Here is a 13,858-nt window from a genome sequence, read left to right on the forward strand (position 1 = left end):
TGTGTATTCCTTAGTTCGCCAGTAGTTCAGTAGAGGACTACTCCACCACATACTTTACGAACATGCGAAATTTCTCGCATGAGTCCCCTAGTTATTATATTATTGTTACAATTCCAGTTTTGTGTATTATCAGCCCCGCTTTATTGTATACCTGTGACAGGTGAACCCTAAATATCCTCTCGGTGGCTGGATTGCTTAACAATAAGGTAACCGGCGTAAGGAAATCGAGAATGATACACGGCCCATGGAATCTGGGGGCAAGCTTGCCCGCGGGAACAAAATTTTTGACCATTACCTGGTCACCTACCTTCAAAGGGGTGGGTCTCCGTCCACGATCATACCTTTCCCTAACCTTTTCATGAGACACTTTAAGATTGGCTTTAGCCTTCTTCCAAAGATCTTTAATATTATCCGGATCTATTGTCTCGGGTAGAATGTCACTCAGAGACCAGAGGTTCGAGAGCGGCGTGTTGGGAACGAACTTAAACATCAAAGAAGCTGGAGTAAACTTGTGAGATTCATGAACCGCCGAATTCAAAGCAAAAGCTATCCAATGCAGGGACGTGTCCCACCTGGAATGATCTTCATGATGATAGGCAATAAGTGCGGACCTGAGATTACGGTTAACCCGTTCAGCCAGAGATGGTTGAGGGTAATAAGCAGAAGTAGTTACATGAGAGATGGACAAGTCAAAACAGAATTTACGAAAAAGATTTGATGTGAACGCCTTAGCATTATCAGATACAATATATTGGCACGGACCAAAAGAAGCAAAAATAGAATTTAGGCAAGTAATGGTAGACTGAGCGGTAGCCAGCTTAGTCGGAAATAACCAGGAAAATCTGGTAAAACCATCTACACACACAAAGATGAACTTGTTAGCATTACCCTTTGACTGGGGGAAGGGTCCTACATAATCAATGTACAGGCGTTCCATGGGGCGCGACGCTTGATGCGAAGACAAAAGGCCTACCTTAGTGGACATGGTAGGTTTACTGAGCAAACACGATTTACAAGCTTTTATTAGTTCACGGATTTCACCGTCCATACCTTTCCAGATGAACATTTCACGGATCTTTTCACGAGTTTTAAAGATACCAAGATGCCCTCCTAATGGGGTCTCATGATAATACTTGAAGATCATAGGTACAAGAACAGCTGGAACAACAACTTTCATCATCTTATCATGCCTCGAAGGGCAACATAGAACACCATTCCTCAGAACATAAGGGTCAACATGTTCCCCAGAAGAAAGGGTTTCCATTATCGGCGCCAGCGTCGGATCTTCACGTTGGTATTTCTCGATATCCCTAAAGAGCATGGGAGCATCAGTTAAGATGGCATTAACATCAGATGGTGCAGACTCGGGAGGTGATGAACTGTCGACCGGTTCCTGGTTCTCAACGTCGTTTGAAAACATACGGCTGAGTCCATCAGCGACAATATTTTCGGTACCTCTGATATGTCTAACATCAAACTGGAAGGCAGAAATACGGATGGCCCAACGGGCTATACGACCAGTACGACGCGGCCTACCTAAGACCCAGCTTAAGGCTTGATTATCTGTCTCCAGGTCGAATTTAACATGTTCCGGGTAAAGACGGAACTTTTCTAAGGCGAATAAGACTGCCAAACCTTCGAGCTCATATATGGAGTACTTTGCTTCTTGAGCCGAGAGAGTCCTAGATGCATAGGCGATGGGGCGCCTCCCTAGTTCCGTCTCTTGAAGAAGGACTGCAGCGACCGCCGACGACGACGCGTCGGTTTGTACGATGAATTTCTTCGAGAAATCAGGCATAGCAAGAACAGGGTCATTACAGAGAGCTAATTTAAGATCTTCGAAAGCGGCTTGTTGGGAAGGTCCCCACTCGAATTTGATGCCTTTCCTACGGAGAAGGTTTAAGGGCGCCGCTCTATTAGCGAAGTTAGGAATAAACTTCCTGAAGAAATTCACCATACCAATGAACCTGGCGATACCTTTAATGTCCTTGGGAGGTTTGAAATTACGGATGGCCTGTGTTCTAGAATGATCGACAGCTACACCATCAGGTGACACAATATGCCCTAGGAATGACATAGAGGACTTAGCAAAGGCCACCTTGGACAACTTGACAGTTAACCCAGCCTTACGAAGGCGATCGAGAACTTCTCGCAGATGATCTAGATGTTCTTCGAAAGTCTCTGAAAATACGACGACATCATCCAAGTAGTGATATAAGTACTCAAATTTGATGTCGGAGAAGACCCTATCTAGTAGCCTAGTGAGTACAGCTGTTCCCGTGGGGAGCCCGAAAGGCACGCGGTTGTATTCGTATAAGTTCCAGTCCGTGGCAAACGCTGTAAGATGTTTAGACTCTTCGGCAAGGGGAATTTGATTATAGGCCTGATTCAAGTCCAAGATAGTAAAGAACTTGGCCTTACGAAACCATGAAAAACAAGAATGAAGGTCAGGAAGGGGCACAGATTGCAACACCACCTTCCGATTGAGAGCCCTATAATCAATTACAGGCCTGAAGCCTCCTTGGGGTTTCGGGACTAGAAAAATGGGCGAAGAATACGCTGACTTAGAGGGCCTAATAATACCGTCCTTCAACATCTGATCGATGATTTCTTTTAGAGCCGTCATTTTAGGTGGAGATAGCCTATACGGTGGAAAACGGACAGGAATCGAATCCGTGACCTCAATTTTGTATTCAATAAGGTCAGTAACACCAAGAGTATCAGAGAACACCTCTGGAAACGACTGACACAATTTGCGAATACAATCAGCCTGCTCCTCAGGTAGATGTCTAAGGTCTAACAACATCTCATCCTGGGTAGGCGAAATAGAAGAACATGATGCAGAATTACACTTTAATAGTGGGATTTTACAATTAGAGGCAAATTTGAAAGTGCAAGACCTACTCTGAAGATCGAGCACAAGACCAGTGTGAGAAATAAAGTCAGCTCCCAATATAATGGGGCAAGACAAGTGCTTGGCCACAAACAGTTTGATTTTCCATGTAAATTTAAAAATACGAATTTTGACCAGTAAGGAACCTAGAATTTCTAATGGGGATGAATTAGCCGAAACATATTGAACAGGAGATGAGGCATAGTCAGGTAGTTTACAAACAGATTTCAATTTAGAATACCATTCAGCCGAAATAATCGAACAAACACTGCCTGAATCTAAGAGAGCTGTTATAGGCTCGTTATTTAACTCAATCTTAAGAAAAGGAACAGGTGCGGGGGTATCCGCCGCAATCCTAAGACATTCTTTAGGGCATTCAAAAGATGAATTTGAAGGCTGATCGTTCTCTGCATTTACAACCTGTTTACTAGGGGCTGAGTCTCGGGAAGATGGATTAGTCGACTCAGCCGAAGCCACTAGTCACTTTTTAGTATTGGCATAGGTGGAATTTGCACCAGAAGTTGAGCAGGAGGGGGTGCTATTTGAGTTTGGGCAATTCTTGGCGATATGTGAGAAGGCCCCACACTTAAAACAGCCTTGTGATGACCCGGCTCCATTCCTTGTCCCACTTGACTTGATCAGTGGACACTTGTTGCGCAGATGGTCAGGCGACCCGCAAGCATAACATTTACGGGGATTGACTGGTCGGCGAGGTGGAGGCCGAGTATTACTAAAGGAAGGCGGGGGTTCTTTCGCGACACGCAAAGAATCGGCGTATCTAACTCCTTCCGCTGAGACGGCCAACGCTTCCAGTTCAGAGAAAGTTTGCGGGCACGCCGCGAAACACAAATATGACCTGTAGGGTGGTGAAATCCCTTCCACAATAGCTTGTACAATCTGATCCTCAGGGAAATGAAGAGAAAACACCCTAGTATAAAACTTAATGTCCTGTATAAAATCAGCCAAGTTTTCATCCAAGCGTTGTACACGGTAATAGTACTTCTGAATAAGGGAGGACCTGGCCCTAGCCGGGATGAAGTTAGCTAGCAAATGGGCATGGAAATCCTCAATAGATGATTGCTCGGCAATGGCTCTTACGATTTTATCTGAGAGAATACCAATAGCATACGGATAGAAAATTTGCAAAATTTGACATGGAGAAAGAGAAAACACAAGGGCATGATCCTGAAATTCAACTAGAAATCTTAAAAATGAAATTACTTCACTGGTGGTATTAACGGAAAACTTCGATATACCTCTGAGCAGCATTGCCAATGGATGAGGCAAGCTGCTGAACCCAGGTGACATAGTAGGTAAAGGTTTCAACGGCAAGGAAGTTAATTCAGAACGGATGTTACTCAACGATACACGGCGTTCAGATTCGTTGTCCAATGGGGCAGATATAGTTTGAGCAGCAACGGTTTTCCTATTGACATCTCCTTTAGGAGGATCGTCCTCGTTACCTACATTCACCGTGGTGGGTTGATCAATTTTGGGAGGAACTTCGCCAGTTAACAATTGAGTGACCTTACTAGACAAATCAGAAATATTTTCAAGCAGCGTACTAGCTTCCTTCCTCTGAACGTCATTCAACTTTAGAGACAACAGATCGTTAACTCTATTTGAAAAATGAAACAGCCTGGCTTGCACACGCTTAATTTGATTAGGTGACGGATCATTTTCATCAAAAAAACTAACTACCGATGCTAGCCCAGTAATATTCTCGACGATCGTGGAAAGAGAGTCATCAATTTCTTTCTCTCCCAAGGTGGGGATAGAAATGGGCAAATCAAGGGACTCTCTAAGCTTGTTAGTATCGACAGCAACCGTGCCTCCAGATTGCACATTTCTAATAGTTAATTCATAGATCAACTCCTCTTTGCGCAAATAGTTAAGGTGGAGAACATCGCGAGGGCCGGGCATGATGACAGAAAAATTTTGAAACAGAGAAAATCAAAAATTTCCAGCAACAGAGAAAATCGTTAGAGTTCGGAACAAAGCAATGTTTAGCCGTCAAAAGGGGCTAAATTGAGACCCATTCAACCACGCTCTTCTACCACTTGTTACCGCGTTTTAGTGGTAGTTATGCGTGAAAGAAGGTGCGGGGTGGTGAACAGGTCTCAAGCTACTAAAGTAAAATTAATTTAAAATTTAACAAGGTTATATTTTCTTTTCAAAAATGAAGAAATAACACTCATGGCAGGTACAAGGTAGCAAGGCAATAAGAATACGATTACAAAATTTACAGGATTTGGGCTTCGAGCCCCAGTCTCACAATTCTTGAGCAATTAGCTCCGCTTTACCCCAAACACAAGCTTTAACAGAGGGGCAGAAAACCCCATTCATACCTAAGAGCACTTGCTCCAAATTACACTGAAAAGCCTCCACGAGGCATACAACACTCAATTTTCAAAAAGAGCCACTCGCTCTCAACTTTAAGCCTCTCAAAGGCCACACCAAACTCCACCTTCAAGTTGTCCTCACTGGACATAGACACAGGGGTAAAATACCCAACCTACTGAGGTCTATTAAATGAAAAGGGGTAATTACATGACCTCTAAAATAACAATTTGAGAGGAGGCGATCTGCACTCCTAATACACTTTGATTAAGACCTACTTGGCACTAGGCCGTTATTACAAGGGCTAATCCCATACTAAAGAGGTGACTTAGGAAGAGAACAATTTGTTTTACGTTAACGAAGAATAGGTTGAAAAAAATAAGTTCACCTCAAAACAATATGAGTGGGAGCTCGAGAGGGTCAGCACTCTCTATCCCAGTATGTAGCTTCAAAAGAAAATAGATGAAACGAGTAGTTACATTTAGGAAAAGGTTACATGGTGGAAACGCTTCGAACCCGCCCCGAGAGTTAAACTGCCGACCTAGCAAGAAAAGAAGTTATTAAGAGGCCATTACCTGGTGTTGAACTGCTGGAGAAGAAAGAGGCGCTTCCCGCCCCCTGCTATGTACTTTGCACACAGAAAGATGGAACAGAAGTGGCTCGGAGACCCTAAAATCAGCAGTTTATATACTCTCGCGGAAGGTTCTAGGCGTTAGGGGAATGAGAACACCCTCCCACGAGGATTTTATTGGTTCATCAATAAACCCCCTACACAATACTAAGAGGAAACACATAATTGGTGGAAAATTAATTTAAGAAATTCGGGATAGGCTAGATTTAAAACAAGGGGAAAGAAGGGGTTAATATAGCCAACTTAACCAATGACTGAGAGAAATTTAGCAAAGAACAAACATTTGACATAAAAATTTCTCCAACAAAATAGTTCTTTAACTCCGCACTAGGGTGCACTATTGTTGATCTTCAGTAGTGTCCTCTAGAAGAGAAAGTTCACACTTCTTACTTCAAGCGAAACAAAAACACATCAAAAATGACACAGTTCAAAAATTCAAAATTTTCCACGTGGTGACATCTTCTGAGAAAGTAGAGAATTAATAGTGTAGATAAAGTTCAGACTTCCTCCAGCAGAGGAGTTTCAACAGGCGCAATTTTTAAATTAGCGGCGTGGAGGTGTACCGCCCGGTACAAAAACAATTACGGTTTTGATTATACATTTAAAATCATTTACAGTAATATTTTACTATAGGCCTACACTAAAAGAATTAAAGGCACTAACGAGACTGCCTGACCGATGAATGCACGCCGCAAGATACCTCAGTGTCTATGTCCTTACCACAAAAAAAAAAAAAAAACATAGCCCTGCTACCCTTCCTCATATCACAGGCGAAGTCTCCACTATTTGCTATGGCGCCATACAAATCGGTTTGCCAGGACGAAGGATATTTTGTGCGCATTGCCGCTAATCATTTTGGAAATGATTAAATAAAATAAAGAAAAGAATTATCTGATAAGACAACAGCGCTTGTACAAATGGCTTTTGTTAATAATTCCCATTATTCCTTGTTTTAGCCTGTTTAAATGGAATAAAAATGTAATAGTATCTCCAAAAGTTTGATGATGATGATGATGATGATGACGATGCTTGTTGCTTAAAGGGGCAAAACATCTAATGTCTGCTACTCCCCCACCCTAGTCGCCGCTACTGTGAATAAACAACGCTGTTCCAATAGTACAAAAAATCCGTGCGTACTTTGTGAGATCCATTGGCGTGTTCTGAGGGCTACCAAGCCCAAAGCTCTGATGACAACGATGGAAAACTAAACCACATTATAATGTAAGTATCTGACACATTGTTCCATTTACAAAACTTGAAAGCAATGAGAAAAGATGTCGCTCGTATTTCTGAGAGCAAGACATTGCATTCCAGACGATACGTCCCTCTCCCCTAGATTCGCCACTCGCGGCTTGCTGATCTATGCCCGATGCCCGTTAATATAAATGATATATCGAATGCAATAAGATATATTAACTCCGACCTTCAACAGCTCAGTGTGTACGCCAGTGAAAACTCTCTCCCCCTCAACCCCCCAAAAACTCAAACAATTATTATCGGTTCTCAGAAATTATTAAACATTATGTATAAAAATTATGCTATTCCTCCGGTGACATTAAATGCCACCGTAATCCCGTTCAGTAAGGAAGTGTAGAACCTAGGTATGACCCTGACTGAAACTCTTGACTGGTCTGCATACGAATGAAATACATGTAGAAAGATGTACGAGACGCTTCACCCTCTGAAACGACATAAGGACATTTTGCCACAGGACGTAAAGATAAAACTACTCCAAACTTTGATACTACCAATACTTGACTACTGCGACATTGTCCTCATTGTTGTAACCCGTAAACAAACTATGAAACTTCAACGAACATTGAACTCTGGTCTTCGATTTGTTTTTAACTTGAGCTACGATGCTCACATAACCCCTAGCTACACATTTCCTTCCTGGCTGAAACCCGAGAGGCGACGGAAATTCCACGTACTTACGTTGATATATCGAACTCAGAAGGAAAATCTACCCAAATACATCTCTTCAACATTTCATTTATTATCCTCATTCCATAATTGTAACACTAGATCTGGCACTTCCCTCGCTATTCCCGTCAACCACTCTTCAATATATAACAGATTCTTCGTTGTGGCTGGGTCACGGCCTTTGAATTCACTCCCAGCTGCTGTCAGGAACTCAAGCTCAATATCGAAATTTAAGACTGCATGTAGAGATTACCTGTTGAGTACCGCTGATTGTTTCGTGTGTATGATGGCGTATGATAGGTTGTGTGATTGTGGTTATTATAATAATCATAATTGTTACGGAGTTATCGGTGGTAGTTAGAGGTGAAAGAAGGTGTGGGCGGGAATAGGTCTCAACTACAAAATTAAAGTTAATTTAAAACTTTAACGAAGGTTATATTTTCTTTTCAAAATCAACAAATTACAACAACAGAGAAACAGGTACCAAGTAGCAGGAAAACAAGTTAATAAATTACATTTGCTGGGGTTCAAGCCCCGGGGTGAATAATTCATGAGCTCCAAGCTCCACTTTACCAATATTCAACCAGACCACCTGGGGCAGAATTCCCCTGAAATCAAAGAGCACTTGCTCTCACCAAATACATTGCGGCCTTCAAGAGGCACTCAAAACCTAATTTGAAACGAGCGAACCGGCTCCCAGTTACTCACGCCTATTTAAGGCATCCTCGACTTTTACAATCGCTTGCCTGCAGGCACAACTTACAAATTTACACAGGGGTATCATGTACCCAACCTACTGGGTCTACTCAGGAAAGAAACAGGTTAATTACATGGCCCAAAATACCAAATTGACTGGAGGCGTAGTTTGCACTCCTAATACACATTTTAAAACCTAAGTGGCTCTAGGTCGATATACAGGGGCTAATCCCAAGCTAGGGAGGTGACACGTATGAGAAAACTTTAATGCATAAGGAAGAGAAGAAACGGTCATGAAAACGTAGTCACCTCAATTTCAAAATGAAGGGGAGTTCGAGAGGATGAAGCACTCTCTATCCCCGCTTTACAGTAAAAGAGATATGAAGTTTTTACACAGAAAATTTAATTTACATTTTAAAGGAATTGGTTACATATTAAAGGTTTCGAACCCTCCCCGAGAGTAGACTGCTGAGCTAGCAAGAAATGAAGATGTTAACAGGCCATTACCTTGTAGATGAGCTTCTGCGTGAAGAAAGAGGCGCCTCCCGCCCCCTGATATATATTCACACACTGAGAAAGATGTTACTGAAGTGGCACCGAGACAAGAAAATCAGCAGTTTATATACCCTCGTGGAACATTCGAGACCATTCATGAATGACAACAACCCGCCCACAAACTTTTATTGGCTACCAGCAAAAACTAATACACAAGACGATGAAGAAACACCTTATTGGTGGGAAATTAATTACAGAAATTTATGATTGGCTAATTTCAAAACTGGCGGAGGGAAAGGATTTATATTGCCAACCCACAAACCACAGAACAAAATTTAGTAAAAATAAAACTTAGGAATACAATATTTCTTCAAGAAAGTTCATTCCATTGCACCAGAGTGTGTTACCATAGTTTTGGGTATTGACATCTGTTAGAGAATGTTCAAACTTCTTGATACGGAGCAAACAAACACAACTCAAAATAGACACAGTTCAGAACACTTCAAGATTACCAAATTTACAGTAGTGACATATTCCGAGAAACCGTTGAGTTAATACAGTTTGTTAAAGTTCAGGCTTTCTCCTGTAGAGAAATTTCAACTGGCGCTATATTTGAATTCGCGGCGTGGAGGTGTACCGCCCGGTACAATAATAATAATTATTATTATGATAGTGTAATGTACATAATATGTAGCTTCTTACTCATGTACATAGATCATTTTTATTGCCATACTTATATTTCCATTTACTTTATTACATATTGTGTTCTGTTTATGCATTGCTTATTTTTTCCAGTTTGTATCTTACTTTTTCATTATGACTTTGTCTCTTTATCATTATCTATACGCTCCGAATTTTGTTCTATTTTATTTGTTGAACTCTGCTTTCTTTCTTCATTATATGTTGTCCAAATCTCTAATTTTTAGCTTAGCTTTGATTTTTTGATAGAATAGTACATTTATTTTATATATGTATAATCTGTAGATTAATTATGTGGTTAAGTGTAAGAGAGGGCCACGAGCCCTAATTTCGCCACTGCTAAAGTCAATAAATAAATAAATAAATAAATAAATAAATAAATAAATAAATAAATAAATAAATAAATAAATAAATAAATAAATAAATAAATAAATAAATAAATAAATAAATAAATAAATAGGTGCGGGGACCAGAGGGATAGGTCCATCAGATCGCCACTGCTATCAACCATGCTTTCCTCATCGTGTATACTTCCTCACCGCATACTCACAGATCACAGAGTGCTGATATTTCACTCCCGTTACTTCTATACCCTTGTAGGAAGATACCGCAGGGCTGTTGTTGAAGTAGTAATATAGTTTCATTTTATAGGTTGATCTGCTAAAACTAAATGCAGTCTTTCAGGTTTAGTATTCTCTTTTGTTGGTTCGAATCGAAGCCGTGATTATGGGTCGGTCACCACTACTAATCTCCAGAGGAGGCTAATAAACCCTTGAACGATGCGTACGACCTCTGGTGAAAATCCACAGCCTGTTTCCAGTCATCCGACCGGGTCACGAATGGAATGAATGAAGCCTGTCGCACTCCCCTGGGGCAATGATAAATGACTGACAGATGAAATGAAATGATAATGGAGAGTGTTGCCGGACTGAAAGATGAGAGGGAAAACCGGAGTACCTGGAGAAAAACCTGTTCCGACTCCGCTTTGTCCAGCACAAATCTCACATGGAGTGACCCAGATTTGAACCACGGTATCCAGCGATGAGAGGCCGGCGCTCTGCTGCCTGAGCCACGCAGGCTCTATGTTCCCTGGTAATGCTGTAAAATTCAACATTTGAATTTAATAATAATAATAATAATAATAATAATAATAATAATAATAATTGTACCGGGCGGTACACCTCTACACCGTTTATTTAAAAGTTGCGCCAGTTGAAACTCCTCTTCTGGAGGAAGGTTGAACTTTATCTATTCTATTAATTCTCTACTTTCTCAGAAGATGTCACCACGTGGACAATTTTGAGTTTTTGAACTGTGTCACTTTTGATGTGTTTTTGTTTAGCTTGAAGTAAGAAGTGTGAACTTTCTCTTCTAGAGGACACTACTGAAGATCAACAATAGTGCAACCTAGTGCGGAGTCAAAGAACTATTTTGTTGAAGAAATTTTTATTTCAAATGTTTGTTCTTTGCTAAATTTCTTTCTGTTATTGTTTAAGTTGGCTGTATACCCCTCTCTTTCCCCTTGTTTTGCATGTAGCCAATCCCGAATTTCTTAAATTAATTTCTATCCAATCTGATGTATCTTCCCCCAACTTGAATCGATTGCGGGGTCCTATCCAATAAAAACATTGTGGGCGGGTGTTTTCATTCCCCTAACGCCTAGAAACTTCCGCGAGAGTATATAAACGGCTGATTTTGGGGTCTCCGGGCCACTTCTGTTCCATCTTTCAGTGTATTAAGTACATAGCAGGAGGCGGGAAGCGCCTCTTTCTTCTTCAGCCGTTCAACTCCAGGTAATGGCCTATTAATAACTTCTTTTCTTGCTAGGTTGGCAGTTTAACACTCGCGGCGGGTTCGAAGCATTTCCATCATGTAACCTTTTCCTAAAATGTAATTACTCTTTTCATCTTTTTCTTGTAAAGCTACATATTGGGATAGAGAGTGCTAACCCTCTCGAGCTCCCACTCACATTTGTTTTGAGGTGAACTTATTTTTTTTCAAACTATTCTTCGTTTATGTAATGTAAAGCGTTCTTCTCTAAGTCACCTCTGTAGTATGGGATTAGCCCTTGCGTTAGTGGCCCAGAGCCAGATTAGGTTTTAAAAACAAAGTGTATTAGGAGTGCAAGATCGCCTCCTCTCAAATTGTTATTTTAGAGGTCATGTAATCAACCTTCTTTTCATGTAATAGACCTCCGTAGGTTGGGTATTTTACCCCTGTGAATACGTCCTTAGAAGGACAGCTTGAAGGTAGAGTTTGGTGTGGCCTTGTGATAGGCTTACAATTTTGAGAGCGGATCGCTCTTTGAAATTTGTTTCTGTATGCCTCGTGCAGGCTTTATCTGTAATGTTTGGAGCCAGTGCTCCTGGGCATGAATGGGGCTTTCTGCCCCTTGGCTAAAATTTTTTTTGGAGTAAGGCGGGGCTGATGGCCCAAGAGTTATGAAGTAAGGGCACTGAGCCCGAATCCAGTAATATTGTACCTACATTTTTGCTACTCTGTACCTGTCATGATTGTTATCTCTTGTATTTGAAAAGAAAATATAACCTAGTTAAATTTTAAATTAATTTTACATTGCACGTTAAATTCGTAGCTTGAAACCCATTCACACCCGCACCTTCTTTCACCTCTACCTACCGCTAAACCACGGTAACAAGTGGTAGCAGAGCGTGGTTGAATGGGTCTCAATTTAGCCCCTTTTGACGGCTAAACATTGCTTTAATTCGAACTCTAACAATTTTCTCAGTTGCTGGAATTTTTTGAGTTTTTTTTTAAATTGTTCTGTCATCATGTCCGGCCCTCGCGATGTTCTCCTCCTTAACTACTTGCGCAAAGAGGAGTTGATATACGAGTTAACTATCAGAAATGTGCAATCTGGAGGCACGGTTGCAATCGACACCAACAAGCTTAGAGAGTCCCTTGATTTGCCCATTTCCATCCCCAATTTGGGAGAGAAAGAAATTGATGACTCTCTTTCCACGATCGTCGAGAATATTACTGGGCTAGCATCTGTAGTCAGCTTTTTTGATGAAAATGATCCGTCTCCTAACCAAATTAAGCGTGTGCAAGGCAGGCTGTATCACTTTGCAAATAGAGTTAATGATCTGTTGTCTCTAAAGGTGAATGACGTTCAGAGGAAGCAAGCTAATACGCTCCTTGAAACTATCTCTGAATTGTCTAGTAAAGTCACTCAATTGTTAACTGGGGAAGTTCCTCCCAAATCTGATCAGCCCACCATAGTGAATGTAAGTAGTGAGGAAGAACCTGCTAAGGGAGAAGGCAATAGGATAACCGTTGCTGCTCAAACTATCTCTGCCCCATCGAACAACGAATCTGAACGCCGTGCGTCATTGGGTAACATCCGCTCTGAATTAACTTCTTTGCCATTGAAACCTTTACCTACTATGTCGCCCGGGTTTAGCAGCTTGCCTCATCCATTGGCAATGTTGCTCAGAGGTATATCCAAGTTTTCCGTTAATACCACCAGTGACGTAATTTCATTTTTAAGATTTCTAGTGGAATTTCAGGATCATGCCCTTGTGTTTTCTCTTTCCCCATGTCAAATTTTGCAAATTATCTATCCGTATGCTATTGGTATTCTCTCTGATAAAATCGTAAGAGCCATTGCCGAGCAATCATCTATTGAGGATTTCCATGCCCATTTGCTAGCTAACTTCATCCCGGCTAGGGCCAGGTCCTCCCTGATTCAGAAGTACTATTACCGTGTACAGCGCTTGGATGAAAACTTGGCTGATTTCATTCAAGATATCAAATTCTACACTAGGGTGTTTGCTCTGCACTTTCCTGAAGATCAGATTGTGCAGGCTATTGTAGAAGGTATTTCGCCATCCTACAGGTCATATTTGTGTTTCGCGGCGTGTCCGCAAACCTTCTCTGAACTTGAAGCATTGGCCGTCTCTGCGGAAGGAGTTAGATACGCCGATTCTTTGCGTGTCGCGAAAGAACCCCCGCCTTCCTTTAGTAACACTCGGCCTCCACCTCGCCGACCAGTCAATCCCCGTAAATGTTATGCGTGCGGGTCGCCTGACCATCTGCGGAATAAGTGTCCTCTGATCAAGTCTAGTAGGGCAAATAATGGAGCTGGTTCATCACAAGGCTGTTTTAAGTGTGGGGCCTTCTCACATATCGCCAAAAATTGCCCAAACTCAAATAGCACCCCC

Source organism: Anabrus simplex, chromosome 5 (genome assembly GCF_040414725.1).
Source record: "Anabrus simplex isolate iqAnaSimp1 chromosome 5, ASM4041472v1, whole genome shotgun sequence".
NCBI lineage: Eukaryota > Metazoa > Arthropoda > Insecta > Orthoptera > Tettigoniidae > Anabrus > Anabrus simplex.